Raw genomic sequence first — 15,602 nt, 5'->3', positions numbered from 1 at the left:
AATCAATAATCTTCTATTCTCGATATTCAAAGGACTGTTGGTGATATTGATCGTCGTTTGGAAGAAAGGCCTCCAGGTCAGTTTTCGGGTATTCCTCAAACTAATCCGGCTGATCAATTGAAAGCCATCTCCACTCGTAGTAGTAGGATTTTTGGTCCGGAGGTAGTTATTAAAGAAATAGGGAAAGATGGGGACGATGAGTTGGTAGATGAGGAGAAAGAGGTAGAGGCTCCAGGTAAGTCACAAGTTACAACACCGATTATTGAGCCATAAGTTGAGAAGAAACCGGTTGGAGTTCGGCCACCACCACACATCATTAACCCTGCTTATGTCCCGTATCCCGCTCGTCTAAAGCATCAACGGTACATGAAGGATTACGGGAATTTTCTCAATATATTTAGCCAATTAAATGTCAACCTCCCGTTCGTCGAAGTCCTCTAACATATGCCTAAGTACGCCAAGTTTTTGAAAGACATTCTTAAAAGAAAGGATAAGTTGGAGGAGCTGTCGACCGTACCGCTGTATGGAGAGTGTTCTACAGTAGTTCTGAATAAAGTACCGGCGTTTTTACCATTCCATGTCTTTTCGGGAGTGAGACGACGTGTCAAGCATTGGCCGATCTTGGAGCTAGTATAAACCTTATGCCATATTCTATGTATGAAAAGTTGGGTCTAGGAGAGCTCACCCCTACTCGTATGACGTTGTATTTAGCCGATCGTTCCATTAAGTATCCAAGGGGTGTCATGGAGAATTTGCTCGTAAAGGTAGATAATTTGGTCTTTCCTGCAGATTTTGTTGTTTTAGATATGAAGGCCGACGGAGAGTTCCTATTATTTTGGGTCATCCTTTTTTACGTACTGCTATGGCAATTATTGATGTGTTTGAAGGCAAGATAAATCTTAGAGCCGGTGATGATAGTGCCACTTATTTGGCTAAGTCCATGAGACATCCGAGTGGTCAAGACGGTCTTATTGATCCATGTCATCCAGTTTACTCATAGAATCATTTATCTCGGGCATGGATCCACGTCTTGACGGTTCCCATTTGGTGAAAATAAGTGTGGGGAAGGAGCAAGAGGTTTCGAGTTCTCGGGTAATGGTGAAGTGTGTTGGAGAACGAGGTGGTGGTAAGCGAAAGGTTGAAAAGGTTCGTGGAGTTAGAAAGAAGAAGACCAAGATTGACGAATGGTCGGATCATGATTCGACATCTTTGAGGGCATTGGAGTTCTACCGAGGTGGAGGAAGCTCCACTCGGTTCGCCACGTGATTCGCATAACATGGTTCTTGAGTGGAAACTCAAGTGTAGAGTTTGTATTATTTTCTTTTATTTTTATTTTTTATTTTTTATTTTCGTTGAGTCACTAACGTAGTTTTTTGTAGTTTTTCTTTGTTTTGTGTTTTTAAGTTTTGCCAATTTGAAGATTGTTTGAGCTAGAGAGACGATCCCCAGGGAAGAGTATATTGAAAAAGACAAGTGTGGGGATGGAGTAGCAGTGGAGCCGTATACTTTATGTTTAATATTATTTGCTCATTATTCAAGTTTTATATATTTTTGGGTTGTTGAAGTACTTTAATTGCATAATCTCTATCATGTTTGATAATATACATTTTTAGATATGTTTGTTTGGTTTGGCTGCTTACGTTCGTGAGAGAAGGAGTTACCATTTGTTGAGCACGTTCGTAGTTGGAGGGCATTCATGGAAGAAGATTTTGGTATCATATTTCATGCGCATATTACCAGCTAAGTCTTTTCCATTATCTAGCTTGTTAACTTTTTATTTTGCTTTTGTTTTTAATTTTTAGATTTTTAGTTTTTTATAGTCAGACTTTATTTTTAATTTTATTTTTATTTTAAGTCGTCCTTATCTTTGCATTGAAGAAAACGCAAAACTTAAGTGTGGGGATATGATATTTGAGTCGTAGTTTAATTTAAACTTATTTGCTAGTTTAATTTTAACTTATTTTATTTAAAAAAAATGAAAAATTCTTTAAAAATGTCCCTTGAATATAGTTTTTTGCGTTAAAGTGGGAGATGATGATATTTATTGGAAATTGGTTTTTCAAACTACTAATAATATGAGATAAATAAAAGAAAGCACACTTAAGATGTGTCGGTAGGCTCAGTCTTGAAAATGAAAGGGCAATTTGATAAAATGGGTCAGAAATCTCTTGTGGCTAAAGTGTTTTATCCATAGAAAATAAGTAATGAAAGGTCAGCCATACTTAAGCCTCAATTCTTGGTATGAAAAATGGAAATATTATAAAGTTTTAAAAGTTTAAAAAATTTGAATACGTTATCATATGATGCTTGGGTAGGTTTAACGTTAGAGTATACCGTGTAGCCTGTGATATAAATCTTAAACTGCTAGTTTTAGTGTTTTACACATCATTGGCGTATGGTTTTATAACCTTAAATCTTGTATTGATGGGATGCCCCGGGTCCGGGGAGCATGGGTCTGTATGCCGATTATTCATCTGTTCACAATTTTAAATGGGGTTGTGAATATTTAAAATAAAGCTAAAAAAGAGTAAACCCGCAGATTTCTGTCACATAAGTCATTAAACATGATCACAAAAAGTACAAATGCATTACAGACTTGATCATCCACGCTGTTAGCCATATGGGGTCCCCTTTCTCGTGTCTCATTACCATTAAGAAACGGACCACAAGGGACACGCCACATGTAAGCCCTACAGATGAAATTTTGCATACTCACCTATGGAAATGGTTCGGTGTATTGCTTGATAACGGGGGTATGTCATGTTGTGGGGAACACTAGCTATTAATTAATTGAACCTTAATCATATCTAATGGCTGCTTGGTACTTTGATGCTTAAATTTAGGTGGATAAACAATACCCTTGATCGTCTTAACTATTCATAAAAAAAATAGAGCAACTAAAAGTTTTAAATCTGCTAATTTTGAGGTTTAAGTCAAGTTGGGGTGGTCTGGTCCGGTAAAAGCTGAAAATAAGCGGGTCTTAATTATGTAAACCACTGAGTAACTATTATTGTCGGATCATATTTGTCCCGGTAAAGATTAAGGCATGGGTTTAAGTGGAAAACAATATCGGTGATCACGGTTTTTGCGTTCTTCTAAGCTTTAAAAATTAACTTATTTGTTTGTAAGACTATAATTTTCCGATTCTGATCCAACTGCATCAGACTTTTTCAGGGACGAAAAAAGAGTAAGTGTGGGGATATTTGATATACATGTATTTATACATCTCAAATCCCTTGTAAAGTTGTGTTTGTTTAATGTTTTGAGTTCGGTTTGATTTGTGTTTCGTTTATCTTTTATTAATTTAAGTTTTGAGTCAAGTTTTATATATTTATCGTGTTTTAACTCTTTTGGTGTCTTGCATGTTTTAATTAATTCTTTCTATCTTTTCATGCGAAGTTTCTGCTCGTTTTTGCTCGTTAATGGTTACATGATTATTCCACTTAGTGTTTTTATTTGTTTGCATGTAGATGGTGGTTTGGTAGTCAAGAAAAAGATGATCTAGAAGCTTCTCATCGTTACTTGGAATTCACGGGAGATATTTATCAAGTTTACGCAAGATTTAACAAGAAATAACAACAAAATCTCGTAGCTCCCTCCTATAGTACGCCGCGCCGCGCGAAGGCATGCCCAAGGGGGGGCGCGCGGCGCCTAGGCCTCCTGGTCAGCCCATCTTCGCAATTCCAAGCCCGTTTCTCGTTATATAAACATATGGTTGCAAACCTAGCCGAATCTAATCACAAGGGTAGCCGATTTTGAGAAGTTTTTCAAAGGTTTCAAGTTTTTTTTGAGGATAGGAATCAAGGAGCATCATAGAGCTTTTGTACAAGTGTTCAAGGGTCTATTAAGAAGGGTTCTTTCGTTCTTTTTTCATTATCTTTGTTCATTATCTTTCATGATGTTTCTCTTTGTTTTTTTTATTCTAGTTAATTGTCTTTAATTATGACTATGCTAGGCTAGACTTCATGTCTACCTAGGTTTGATGAACATGTGTTGATTTGATTCTTGCTTTGGATGTATGTTTTGATTATGGTTTCGTTTTATTAATAGTAAAAGACTTGGTTTTGTTTTCATGATGCATATAAGTATTTATTATCTTGGTTGATTATTAACTATTGCTTCACATAGATCTTTTATCTTTCGATTGTGTTCTTTAAATTTATGGTTTATGTTTAATCATTAATTGGTGTTTTGATTTTTTGTGATTAAATGGGCTCATTAGATAATAGAAGCTTGTTGATTGTTGATTAGGATTTTGAATGCTTTGCTAAATTCCAATAGCTATAAGGTGAGGAGTTGTTCATGTGTCTTGGTTAATTGCATGCTAAGATAGTTAGTGACAATATTCTTGCTTATTGTGTTGATCTATGTACATGATATCATGTTTAGCTTATCAAGTTATCTAGGGTTTAGTGTTTCGTAAGATTTCTTGCCTATGATACTATTAATTAATTTTAATTGATGACTTTGCGGAAATCAATATAACCGATTGCTTAATAATCTAATAAATTTTCTTTGGGATGTCGTTTGATTCGGTCAAGGGTCCTTTAGGGTTTTTTAGATGAATACGTTCAGAAATCAGTTTTTATAATCATGTTATTTGTCCATTGCTTGATGATTGTTGATGCATGGGATTCTTACCTAGGTAGATTCCTTCTCTTATTGGTTTCGATCTTGTGTTTAATTGCTTGTTTCTAGTTTACTTGCTTATATGTTTTATTAGTTTAAAACCCCCCTTAAAACATTAATAATAAATAGTCGTGTCGTAAGTCGAGTCTAATTAGTTAATTTACGTAATTTATAGAGTCATGTGGGTTCGATATTCCTGACTTACTTAGCTTTAGTACAATTGACTAGTTTACTTGCCGGTGTTTTGTTTAGTTGAGTCTTAGGTCTAGTTTTTATTACTTGTTTAATTTAGTTAATATTTAATTGACTGTTTTGAGCATATCATTCCACCTGGGTCGAAGGGAGCATCGGTTCCCTTTCCTTCCACCATTGACTTGACTCGCTTAAATAATTCAGCTCCCACTTTCTTTATCTTGATTAGGATGAACCCAAATTGAATTTGTTGTTTTGCGTCAGTATAATCCTCAGATCCGTTAGGATCAACCCTTTTTAATCCATATTGGATTGGTTTATACGTAGTACTAGCCATCGGACCCCTCAAAATCTTTTTATATTCTACAATAGCACCATTTAATAATTCCCTTACATAGCATGCATCATAAATGGTATATGTAGACTTTCCTTCAGATTTAAAACTAATTCCATTTTGAATATCCATATCATTTTGAATTTCAATATATTTGGTAGATAATACCTTATGCAAATTTAACATTCGTAACTGGTGGCTGAAATACCGGAACTTCTAAACAAATATTGATTGCCCCCTATCATCAACCACCATAGAATTACTGCCTTCTCCTTCTTCAACATTACCAATCTCACGTATTGATTCATCACAAGTAACTCCGTTAAGAATATTTCGCACAAATGAATATTCTTCTTCATCAAAATCAATCTCGTCTTCATCGAATATGGGGTTGTCTTCCGACACACTTACATGATAAATTGGTTCAAAGAACCGAGGCGGGTGAATGCTAAAAGGATGCTGCTCTCCATCGTCACCTTCGTCCTAGACGACAATGCTCGACTCAGTTTCCGCTTTGCGCATCTCCCATTTCAACTCGTGATCTCGGATACTCTGTCGGAGCCGCTTGATCTCTTGTTGTATTTCAAGATCTCGGACTCGTTTTTGGAGCCATTTGATCATCTTACGATCTTGTGGGTCATAATAGACTCTGTCGCTACCTCGATCGGCGACTCTGTGAGTAGGGCGTCGATCTTCATCACTAGCACGTGAACCACCAATGTTCTTGTCGATGCCTCAGTCGGTGACTCTTCGAACAAGAAAACACTCGTCTTCACGTAGAGCCATCTGAACAACCATGAACTTTGATACCAACTGATGAATCGGCTCTACTAAAATATCTCAATAACACAATGATTTCATTCAATGATTCGAACCGAATGATTCGGTTAACAAGCTTAAAAGCTCACAATCTTTATTAAAATCAATTAACTAACGAAAACAAAAGACCTAGCAACCCTATTTATAAATATAATAAGCATTTGGGTCGGGCTAGCTAAACGGACCAGATGCCTCCTGCATCAGTTTCGACTTTCGAGTTTGCCTAGGCTGTGAGTTGGGCTGATTAGTGGTTTGAGAGGAAAGACGGGTGTTGTTAGGGTTTATGGTTGTAGAGGGCTGTTGTGGGGGTTGTGTCGGGGATGTTTGTTGTGTAGGTGGTGTAGAGGAAGTCTGCTGTGTGGGTGGTGTGGAGCTGTTCACAGTGGTGGCTGAAACATAGTTAGGATTAGCTGCAGCTTAGTATTTAGAAAGGGCTGGTAGGGTGTTATTCGGCTGTTGTGGCGGTTGTCTAGTGTAGATGTGCATGGGAGGATCGGTTGGAGATGTGTTGGTGGATGGTTGAGGAGTTTGGGTAGATGCTTGAGTTGTGGGAATACGTTGTATATGAAGCCAAGAATCGGGTGTTGGAGATGGGTGTGGGCTGGTTTGGGTTAATGTGGTGTAAGGGAATACGGTTTCAACGAAATGTACGTGTCGGGATGTGTAGGTAGATTTTGGTTGTTAGGGGCCAAGGAGATGGTAAGCGCTTTGAGAAGAGGAATAGCCCACAAAGATACAAGGAGTAGATCTTGTGTGAAGTTTGTGTGGTGAGTATGGACGTAGACATGGATAACCAAAATTTTTTAGTTTATCATAATTGGGAATCTTTTTAAATAGACAAGAATATGGAGAAATATTTTTTAGTGTAGTGGTGGGGAGACGATTTATGAGATAAGTAGCGGTGGTGAAAGCAAAGGCCAAAAATTCAATGGAATTTTGGCATGAGAGAGTAAAGCAAGACCCGTTTCGACTATATGACGATGTCGCCTTTCAGCCTAGCCGTTATGTTCGGGCGTGTGTGGTGGAGATGTTAAGTGAGAAATACCACAAAGAAGCGAGATGGGGAGAAAGTTTGATGTATTCTCCTCCATTTTCGGAGAATAACTGTTTAATCTTTGTTTGAAAATAATTTTCAACAAGTCTTTGAAATCTAATGAAAGTGGTGAGGGAGTCAAATTTGTGTTGTAACGGCTAAATCCAAATATATTTAGTAAAATGATCGAGAGATATAATATAGTATTTGAAACCGGATGTTATGGGAGATGTCCAAACATCCGAAAAGATTAATTGTAATGGTGCGGTGGATGAAAGAGATGAAGTATGAAATGGAAGTTTATGGCTTTTATTAACGCAACAATCATTACAATTAATTTTTGAGTTTTTAATAGAAGGAACAATAAATGCTAAAAATTGTAAAACTTGAGAATGAGGATGTCCAAGATGATGATGCCATGAAGTGGACTTATTTTGGTAGATGTGAAAAACATGAGGTTGAGATGTTGAACGGAGTTCATAGAGTCCTTTACTAGCCGTTCCCCAGAGTAAAGTTTGGTTGGAGTGAAGGTTTTGGATAAGGAAATTGAAAGAGAAAAATTGGATTAGTATACTATTATCAATACATAAGCGATATATTGAAATAATATTTTTGGAAATTGAGAGGATGCAAAGAATGTTTTTGACTGTGAAGGAGTATTTTCAGAATAGATAATTGAAGAACCAACATGAGTGATAGTTAGAGACGAACCATCGCCGATGGCAAGTTCATTGGTGCCATTGTAGGGTGCATGTAGGGATAGTGTGTTGCGGTTCATTTGTAATGTGATGAGACGCTCCACTATCAAAAAGCGAAGGAGAGTTTGAACCTTGTGTAGGTGTAACACCCACCATGTGAGCTTGTGGGTTGTAGCCTTGTCGTGGAAGTGAGGGAAGGTTTATTTGGGAGTATTGTTTCTTGAAAGTATGACAAGATGTGAGAGAGTGTCCTTGTTTGAAGCAAAATTGACATTTGCCTAGGAAGGGACGGGAGATCAATTGGTTTGGTGTAGGAAGAAATGTTGGCGGTGCATTTGGTGTTGCTTACTGTTGCCATGATAGAGAGGATGACTGTTTAAAGGAGGGAAAAAAACTGTGTAGATAGTGAAGTGTGGAAACAATGAGGTGATGGAAGCAATGGGTCGCTGGAAAATTTAGAGGGGAAGGATTGTGAACCTGGCTGATACCATATTAGAGAATGGAAATCAACTTAATTCATTTCATTATAATGACATCCTATATATACATAGATAGTAGCATATTAACATGAAGATTAAAGCTAATACTCTGGAAGACTATCACTACAAATCAGCAATAATAAAGACTATAAAAACTATCTAAATATAACTATCAGTTATAAGAATTTAAAATTGAATCAAGTCTTTGGAGGGAAACAATTAATGGAATTAATTCTAATATGTTTAACTTTTTTCTCAAATTATATAAATGTAATTAAAAACTTGTACAATTTAATTAACCGACCACGTGTAATAGCATATTAGTTGGTCTTTTGTGCTTCATTTTGTGTGATTTGAAAAAAAGAAAAAAAGAAAAAAAAAAACTACTTCTTGACTATGATTATATACTACAGTCATAATTTTTAATAATTTCTCTTTGAAACCGTAACGTACTTGTATCTGGATTTCTAACATATTAGCTGAACTTGACTAATTTACTAAAAGTAAGGAGTATTTTCATGTGTATTTAACAACCTTTTTGATTGTTGTATGAGATTTTCTTATTTCAGGCTAGTAATTAATTATGTTTATGTCCAACAGTCATATTTCAAACACTTTTTCGTTAAAAAAGTAACGTATACAAATTTGAATTTCACACATATAGCCGTTGGTTAACGTTAAAAATCTTGGCTTGTTAAATAGTACTTGGTACTCGCCTTGGGTTATCTATGCCCCTCCATGTTTATTAGAACACGAACCGCTTTGAGTCACAAACCGGGTCTGTACTTGTCAACTTATACTCACAGAAGATGGTGGCATGAATTCGTATCGTTTCATTTCATTTCGCTTTGATTTGATCCTTGTTGTAAGGTAATTGCGCTTTTGCTGTTTATTCGTTCGTACTAATCTGATTTAGGATTGCAATAGTCACTTCATCATTAAAGGGGTGTTCGGGACTTCAAATTTTATTAGGTGTAATATGCTGCAACTTATACTCACAGAAGTTGCAGATTTATATATTGCGGGCCGCCTAGTTTTTCGATGTTCTGACAGGAAAATCCTGCCGGCCACCGACATTTTTTAAACCCGTCAGCTACTGGATTTTTTATATTATTGGCAGCTACCGGTTTAAAAAGGCGGCTACCACTTTTTTTTCTTTTTAAAATTATCGGCGGGTTCCAGAATTTATAGGCGTAAACTAGAATTTTTGAAATCCGGACAACTATCGGATAAAACAGTAATCCACAAATTGTAGCTCTTTTTTATTATGTCTTTCTAGATTAAAAACCTTTTATTTTGAATATAACGTCTTGTATAATTTTAAATTTCTTTTCTGTATATTAAAATCATGTATGTTTTCTTAGTTGCTTCTTTCAGGTCTTAATGTCTCAATCAAAGAAAAACAAGGTCCTTATGGACAATCTTCCAGATCAACTCATTTGGGAGATTTTCAGCAAAATCGATAAAACAAACGATCGAGATTCCTTATCTTTGGCTTGCAGACGGTTCAATGATCTTGATAATGAACAAAGAAAACACCTTCGTGTTGGCTGTGGCTTAAACCCTGCAAATGAAGCTTTGACTTCTTTATGCCACAGGTTCCCAAATTTAAACAAAATTGAAGTAATGTATTTCGGGTGGACACCAGAGTCAGGAAAACAGTTAGATGACCCGGGTCTTTCCATACTCCCAAACATCTGCCCGTTTTTAACTGACCTCACTTTAAGTTACTGCACTTTCATTACCGATGTGGGCCTTAGCTCCTTAGCTTCATGCTCTAGTTTTTCATCTTTAAAACTAAACGTGATCCCTGGAATTACGAGTTCTGGATTAGTTTCCTTTGTTTCGGGCTGCAAAAACTTTAAAAGACTCCATCTTATTGGTTGTTCGAATATTAGTGACAATGAGTGGATCTCGTTTCTTGGATGGAAAAAAACGCTTCTAGATCTTTGCATAAAAAGTTGTAAGGGCATTATGGAAGGTGATCTCATTAACAGGGCATTTGGCAAAACATAAACGTTTGCAGTTTGAGCCTCATCCAGAAGACATATTCAGTTTGTCGTTAATTGATAAGATATTTGCTATCACATGGCAAAAACTGCAGGCCCAGTGTGAAAATATGGTGGAACTTAGCCTAACGAATTGCGGGAAATTTGGGCTCACTTGTCTTTTGAACAGATGCAAAAAGTTGGAGAAAATTCATTTAGACATGTGTGTAGGAGCACAAGATTCTGACATCATCGGGCTAGCCCAAAACTCGAAAAATCTACTGGTTGTTTCATTAAGACTCCCTTCAGATTCCTCACTTCCAAGGGACAACCCGGTAAGACTCACAGATGATAGTTTAATGTCGTTGGCTCAAAACTGCAAACTGCTCGAGTCAGTATCGATATCTTTCGCAGACTCTGGAAGGGATTTTAAGTTTGGTTAAAATGTGCCCGGTAAAAAGCTTGTTGCTTGACGGTGTTTATTGTTTTAATAATGCTGGAATGGAAGCTCTTTGTGGTTGTGAACATCTCCAGGCTTTGGAACTTATAAGATGCAAAGAGATAAGTGATAAAGGGTTCAAGCCACTGATCGGTTCGTGCAAACTTGGAAAACTTGTCGTGAAAGATTGCCCTCAAGTGTCGTTGAGTGGCGTGCAAGGTGCTGCTAAATCCGTGTCTTATAGCTAGCTATGCTATGGTCCAATGGATGTATTCAATGTCTTAGGTTTGTGATCTTTTAATTTGTAGCTATTAGTTTAGGAGGTTATATAAGACTTTATCTTAATATTTTGGGTTAATGAACTTTTGGTAACCTTATGGACCGGTAAATTGCAAGTTACATGTATCATCTTAGCGATACGTCGGATCATCTTGCTTTGTTAATATTTTGGGTTAATGTTCAACTTTTGGTAACATTATGCATGATGAATATAGGATCTGATAGTTTAGAATTGTCATGGTTACTAACTCACTATATCCGAATTTTCTTCTTGTGAGATTCTTTACCCGTTTTTTCCATTTCCTTATCAGGCCTTGATTGGGCGTCACGGTTTCTTGATGGTTCCATCAATGAAACCAAGCTTTTTCTTGGCAAGAGAAAATTATTTTTGAGACCAATCTGTGTAATTGCTATCGGTGAGCGGTTCCTTTACGTGGACTTGTCTTGGATAGTCGATAGGTGAAGGTAGCTAGGCAAATTGTTGTTGATTTGGCCACCACGATTCTTTCTGGTATCTTTTTTAAGATCTGAAACATTCATAAACATTTCATTCTACATTTGATCTAATGTACCTAGGAAGATCTCGAATCTGTACATTATATAATGGTAGAGTTGATGATATCATGTACACTTAACAAACACACAATCCTTGTAATTAAAGAAGTTTAAATCCAACAAGTCCCATTAATATAAAACAATGATATGTTCAACACACCAATCTCAAACACATAAACTGAAACTAGACAGCACAAAGACAATAATAGTACGTAAGGATGGCATATATCCCACAGAATTGGTTGACAAAGAACAAATAATGCAACAGAACCAATGATCATAAACAAATTGAATTTGCTTTTCAAACACCCACTGAATTTGGAACCCCATACATAGAAAAATGAAGCTAGTGGGAACCAAAAGTAGCCTGAAATAAAAGATGCCACTAGTGTTTGAAAACTTGTATTATAAATTCCAGAAAATTAAACGAAAATAAACAATGCAGTAAAACCGGGCTTGTGTTTAACACAATTCCCTTAAACAGATTCTCGAACTGTTCCCAGGGTACTCCGGTTCAAAACAGAATCGGTGCTCTGCCGGACTCGGACACTTGCCTGAAACGTAAACGGAAATAATATTGTTGCTGCAATATGAAGAAGATGAAGTGTGTTGTGATTTTGGTGTGTTTAGACTACAATCTGGTCATGGTATTTATAACCAAGAAAGTCAACTGTTAGTTAATCAGCCAGACACTACTAGAAAAAAGGTCAGTTGCGACTAAAATTTGCTACTGCTAAAAACGGTAGCAAATTTAGCGACTAATATCTCATCGAAAGCTAAGCGGTCGGAGATTTGGCTACCATTTATTTTCGGTCGCAAGGTTATGGAAAACAAATATGGTATTTTTGAGTTGCTACCATCTAAACAGTGGGAAATATGTCATGTTTGTATTGTGACCGCAATTGGGGTTGAAAATCGAAACACTGCATAGTCAAGCTCTAGCTCATTCAGTGTACTATACGAGCAGAGCTTGAGCCGAGCTTAGGCTCGTTTAACTTTTTTCTCATACTATATAAATGTAATTAAAAACTTGTACAATTTAATTAATGAATAATAAATCAGCCGAGCCCGAGCTTGAAAAAACAACTCACAAGAAAGATTCTTGAGGTTCATTTTCAAATCATGTTATTGTTTCTAAAAGTATCTTTATTTTGCTGATTGGATGGAGATAGCACCGTGGAATATGTTATTAAGATTCTATATAAAAGAGATATATATTAATTCCCATTTATAAATTTTGCATCTTTATCAATCTTTTTTGAAAAATTTCATGAAATTATATGGATTTAGCTTTGCAGGACTGTAAGAGTAGAAAATGAGCAAGTTTGACTTTTAAACTTTAAAGTCACAATAAATTTCTTATTTTCGGTTGGACGACAAACAATATATTAGCCAACCATGTGTAATAGCATATTAGTTGGTCTTTTTGAGCTTCATTTTGTGTGATTTTTTTTTCAAAAAAAAAAAAACAGAAAAAGAAAAAAGCTACTTGTTGATTACGATTATATATATCTGAACGTATTTGTATCTGAACTTGTATAAATTACTAAAAGTAACGAGTATTTCCATGTATAATTAACAGCAGTTTTTGATCTTTTTATGAGATTTTCTTATTTCAGACTAGTAATTAATTATGTTTATGTCCAACGCTCATATACACTTTTTCTTTAAAAAAAAGTAACGTATACAAATTTGAATTTCAAACATATAGCCGTTGGTTAACGTTAAAAATCTTGACTTGTTAAATAGTACTTGGTACTCGCCTAAGGTTATCTATGCCCCTCCCTATTTCATAGAGCACGAACCGGTTTGATCCAACTTATTTTGCTTTCTGTACTTCTCAACTTATACTTACAGAAGATGATGGCATGAATTCGTTTCGTTTCGCTTTGATTTGATTCTTGTTGCAAGGTAATTGCGCTTTTGCTGTTTAGGATTACAATAGTCAGTTTATCATTATTCATTAAAGGGTTATAATATGCTGCAAATTTTATGCCTATGTTTTGTTATAAGCTTCAATATTGTTAAGATAAATCCCCAAATGAGAAAATGACCAAAATGTCGGTCCAAAATCCTTCCGGGCCGCTGACATTTTTAAACCCGTCGGCTACCGGACTTTCCATATTATCGGCGGCTACCAGTTAAACCTGTCGGCTGCCGGATTTTTTGTATTATCGGAAGCTACCAGTTTAGAAAGGCGGCTACCGCTTATTTTTTTTCTTTTTTAAATTATCGGTGGGTTCCGGATTTTATAGATGGCTACCAAATTTTTTTGAAATACGGACGGCTACTGGATAAAACAGTCAGCTACCAGATTTCTTTTGAAGTTATCGCCGTCTATCGGATTAAACATAAATAGTTATAATCCACGAATTGTAGCTCCTTTTTATGTCTTTCTGCTGTATATTTTTTAAACCTTCTTTCTTCCCATTTCAGGTCTTAATGTCTCAATCAAAGAAAAACAAGGTCCTTATGGACAATCTTCCAGATCAACTCATTTGGGAGATTTTCAGCAGAATCGATAAAACAAATGATCGAGATTCCTTATCTTTGGCTTGCAAACGGTTCTATAGTCTTGATAACGAACAAAGAAAACGCCTTCGTGTTGGCTGTGGCTTAAACCCTGCAAATGAAGCTTTGACTTCTTTATGCCACAGGTTCCCAAATTTAAACGAAATTGAAGTAACGTATTCCGGGTGGACACCAGAATCAGGAAAACAGTTGGAGGATTTGGGCCTTTCCATACTCCCCAACATCTGCCCGTATTTAACCGACCTCACTTTAAGTTACTGCACTTTCATAACCGATGTGGGCCTTAGCTCCTTAGCTTCATGCTCCAGTCTTTCATCTTTAAAACTAAACGTGATCCCTGGAATTACGGGTTCTGGATTAGTTTCTATTATTTCGGGCTGCAAAAACTTTAAAAGACTCCATGTTATTGGTTGTTCGAATATTAGTGACTATGAGTGGATCTGGCGTCTTGGATGGCAACAAACGGTTCATGATCTTTGCATAAAAAATTGTAAGGGTATTACGGAAGGCCATCTCGTCATAGGCCTGGGCCTTTGGCATAACATAAAACGTTTGCAGTTTGAACCTCATCCAGAAGACATATGCAGTTTGTTATTAATTGATAAGATATTTGCTAACATATGGGAAACACGGCAGGCCCCATGTAAAAATATGGTGGAACTTAGCCTCACGAATTGCATGAAATCTGGGCTCGCTTGTCTTTTGAACAGATGCAAAAAGTTGGAGAAAATTCAGTTGGACATGTGTGTAGGAGCACGGGACTCTGACATCATCGGGCTGGCCCAAAACTCGAAAAATCTACGGGCCATTTCATTAAGACTCCCTTCAGATTCCTCACTTCCAAGGGACAACCCGGTAAGACTCACGGACGATAGTTTAATGTCTTTGGCCCAAAACTGCACACAGCTCGAGTCAGTATCAATATCTTTCGCAGATGGAGAGTTTTCTTTATTGCCTTCATTTTCTCTTGAAGGGATTTTAAGTTTGGTTAAAATGTGCCCGGTGAAAAGCTTGCATCTTGACGGTGTTTTTTGTTTTAATGATACTGGATTGGAAGCTCTTTGTGGTTGTGAATATCTCCAGACTTTGGAAGTTATAAGATGCAAAGAGATAAGTGATGAAGGGTTCAAGCCACTAATCGGTTCGTGCAGACTTGGAAAACTTGTCGTGAAAGATTGCCCTCAAGTGTCGTTGAGTGGCGTGCAAGGTGCTGCTAAGTCTCTGTCTTATAGCTAGCTATGTCATGGTCCCATGGATGTATTCAATGTCTTAAATTTGTGAACTGTTTAATTTGTGGTTCTGTCTTTTGGATGAAAATAGCAACTTCCCACCGTCGACCTCACACAATTGATAGGTTAGTCTGTCTGGTAAAGCTAGAAATTTAGTAAGAATGCATGGTTAATCATATGCAATGCGGTTGCAAATTGATAGGCTAGAATGACTTAGTGGAGGTTGGATTGAATATGTTAGTGCAACTTTATTCAATTTGTAAGTCAACTTTAACTAGTTAATATTTTATGTTAGTTATATAGTGGATGTTAATTGCATACATTGCACCTGATATGCTAATATAGTGGAAGTCAATGGCATAACTGATTAAGCTGGATATAGTGTTAGTCAACTTC

At 36.5% G+C, this 15,602-nt stretch overlaps 2 pseudogenes; both read left to right on the top strand.

The window, feature by feature from the left end:
- Positions 1-9,592: 9,592 nt before the first annotated feature.
- LOC143608630 (F-box/LRR-repeat protein 14 pseudogene) lies at positions 9,593-11,087 on the top strand (annotated as a pseudogene).
- A 2,780-nt stretch (positions 11,088-13,867) lies between these two features.
- LOC143608642 (F-box/LRR-repeat protein 14 pseudogene) lies at positions 13,868-15,330 on the top strand (annotated as a pseudogene).
- Positions 15,331-15,602: the final 272 nt, after the last annotated feature.

Source organism: Bidens hawaiensis, unplaced genomic scaffold (assembly GCF_021521415.1).
Source record: "Bidens hawaiensis isolate Kalapana, Puna unplaced genomic scaffold, B.hawaiensis_p1.1 tig00419396_1, whole genome shotgun sequence".
NCBI lineage: Eukaryota > Viridiplantae > Streptophyta > Magnoliopsida > Asterales > Asteraceae > Bidens > Bidens hawaiensis.
Note: the sequence above shows the minus strand (reverse complement) of the source record. Positions and strands in the feature narration are given on the sequence as shown.